The sequence below is a fragment of the Triticum dicoccoides genome, chromosome 2B (assembly GCF_002162155.2).
Source record: "Triticum dicoccoides isolate Atlit2015 ecotype Zavitan chromosome 2B, WEW_v2.0, whole genome shotgun sequence".
In the NCBI taxonomy this organism is placed as follows: Eukaryota; Viridiplantae; Streptophyta; class Magnoliopsida; order Poales; family Poaceae; genus Triticum; species Triticum dicoccoides.
In genome coordinates, this window is record NC_041383.1 from 646250227 (window position 1) to 646253635 (window position 3409).

The window sequence follows — 3409 nt, forward strand, 5'->3', positions numbered from 1 at the left end:
TATAGATGTATGTATAACTGAACTTGTTGCTGCATGAGATCATTATTTTAATTGTGAATCCAATTGTTCTTTATCACCAGGCCATGGTCCATCTTACCCTGAAATTAAAGCACAACCGTCTTTCTATTGCTTTTGTCTTTACAAGTGTGTCCCTGATGCCATGTTGTCCAAGATCAACATTTTGTAGCTTCCTTATATATGGCTTGCTCTCTTTCCACCATCATGAAACTTAATTTGATTTATATTCTGCAGGAGCTTATTCTTATTCTCCATTGCTTCTAATTTAAGTTCTGTTCTGCCTTGCTGGCCTTGAATTTATATTTTCAAATAAAAATTTTGTGCTACGATTCTTTGCATTACCTCATTCAGGTCATGGGATCCAAGAAATTATGCATTCATGTTGTAGAATCTGAAATAGATTGGTGAGGTTTCGCCTCACACTTGAGAACCTACATTAAATACATGAATCCTCTTCTCTCCCTGGTTCAGATCAAATGTGGAGATCATTCGTTTTCCGCTATGACTACTATTTTCACCTCACAAATGGTCTTTCCTTTTGTTGATGTCTCGCCTCCTGTGTACTGATAGAGGCATAGAAATATGCATGTCTTGGATGAGAGAAATATGATTGTCCATGTATTTTGTATCTTGCACTTACCTCTTGCGATTAGTTTCCCTAAATATAAAAGATACGGTTTTCAGTCATATTGGTTTTTCGTCCTTTTTGGTAAAAGATTCAAAGTGTGTGTATAATCATTTATAGTAGATAGGATAGTGCATTCACTGAAAATTTGTGAAAGCGTAAGTTATCTTACTCAGGCTTGTGCTTTTGGATTGCAGTTCAAATTTCACCTCGGGTTGTAACAGAGAAGACCGTTGTCGAGACATATTTAGAGGTGGTGAAGTTGTGGGGCTTATTTTGCTTTTTTGATTACATGACTAAAATAGTGTGTAGTTTTTTTGGAATAGCTAATGAGTTCTCACTTTAATTGTTCCCTGGAACACCATTTTTATTGGACTCATCGGTTGGTCCACAATGATAGTCAATTGTTTTATGATTTCCCATTGTAGTAGGTAGATGTTATGTTTTTTTTCTTATAGTTTCCCCTTCGATTCTCAATCTGGTCGCTGTTGAGGGTTATGTACCTATATGTATATGTCGGGATTCAGATACATGTGCTTGATTAATTCATTTATTTATTTCCTTGGTCCTTTTGGTGTTGCCATTGAATTAAGGAGTAGTAAGACACAAGACGGTGCTTAATTCTACCCTCAAAACCACATTGTAAATATCTATCGCCTGCTGGCCTACTACTGTAAATGGTTTGTACAGTTTGTTTTCCAATGGATTTAGTTACATGATGTTGGATTAGATGGCTGCCATTATGCAGCTCATTTTCAGTGCCTCAGGTGATGTTCTATATAAAATGGCGTAAAATGTGAAATTGGGAAATACTTTTGATATACTTTTGTAACACGGTGTTAATCCATTTTTGGTTTGTACATAGTTCTATTGGTTCGTCTCTAATTGTCCTGGCAGTATAAGAGTTCTGGTTTTCCAGAGGCTAGAACTTTGATGGATAGTTCTTAGTGTGATTCTATGGATACAGAGCCCAGGTAAATCACTTCTCATTGCCTGTTTTGTCGGTATCGATCGTCTATTATCTGTACAAGATTTGATCGAATGGTTCTGATGCCACAAAGTGACCGTGCTTTGTTAGTACGTATGTGAATACTTATGCTTTATTCAAGACACATTCAGTTTCTTTTTTCCTTTGCAAATAAACTGTAGATGTAGCGTTGGCCTGAGCCCCTAAATTGTCGTATGCTATTTCCTGCTTGGATGATGATGTTGAAGGAATTTCTGCTGTGAACAATGAAAACATTCAACCACAACCACTATGAACAATTGCCTGAACAAGTTTTCAGCGCCGATGATCCACCAATCACACTGACGAAAGTTCATCACTTCAAAACGCCTATGAGATCTATATCTCCCTATCTACCTTCCTTTCTAATAGCATTGTAAATATTCTATCGTAAGCTTCTTAGAACACTATGTGTCATGAATAATCCATGTGTTCCAATCTGCCCCTAAATATATTTATGTTCGCTCTTTCAGTACTTGCCTTACTCTCGCCCCTTGCGCCATCGGCGCAACGGGTCATCTAGTTTAAAAGAAACCACAATGTCTTCGGAACTACAAGCCACGCACAGCAGTCTTACTACTAATATAAAACATTCGACAACACTATTGTGAGGGTAGAAGCCATCCCTCCCTCCCTCCCTCCCAGCAGTTCAAATCAAACAGCCTACACCTAACATAGACGGCAGGGCAAACCCGAAAACCCAAACTCTGGTATTATTATTACAGGCCCAAAAGATAAAGCGAGAGGAGAAGAGAGACCTTCAGAAACATCTTCATCATGTTTGGCTTCAAGGAGCAGTCAGTCTTGGCACTCCCGTTCTCCAACCATGTGCAGCTTTGAAAAATCTCCCGCGACACCCGCTCAACCTGCCTTACGCCCGCCGTCATGCACCTTATTTTTTCTTTTGTTTTTCTACAGCACACACCAATCATGTAAGTTTCTAATAATTAAAAAAACTTACAGTGTTGCCGAGGTCGCTTTTAATATTCACAATTTTGCTACTAGTCCAGATTTTAGGCACGCGGTGGCTTTCGAGTACAAACAGTGTTGCCGTCAAGCCCTCTTGGTTCATAGCTTGACAGGTTGTGAATATTATATCATAGGAACATAAAACTTGTAAGAGTTGAGATGTCATGTATCTCAAATTCTATAAATATGAATAGAAAGAGAGATGTTCTTTGGTTCACATCATATAATTGTTTTCACTGAATCTAGGTTAATATTTATTTTTCTATGAAATATAGAAGATAGATCCTCCCATAGGAATAGGATTCTATTCCTACAAACCAAACGACTCTAGAAGATTTTTTTTTCTATAGAAATCCTATCTACAAAATTTCTCCAAACCAAATGAGGCATGTATGTTTTCATTTGCTACTTGTTGTATTGTATGCATTTCACTTCCCCGCTTAGTGGAAACGGATTTGATAAATCTCATCTAGATGAGATTTAACTATGTCACATCTAAGTCCACCGCTGTAGGATCAAACTTATTGTAAGATTGGTGCAACATCGCTCGTTTATTTTTCTGAGTTGTCGCTCATGCTGTTATCCACTGCTTTCATTTCTCGATCTTGTGTGTTACGTTGTTTTTCTTGGGCCAGACCCAATAACAATTTTGTTTTTGCATTTTTGTCTGTGCATTTTTGTTGGCTGGGTTGCCTGTGTGTTTTTCATTCTCTCAATGTTTTCTTTTTTGTTTTGATTTTCTATACACAAAAGTTTAAATAGAATGAATCCAGTGATTAAATTTTGTCAGA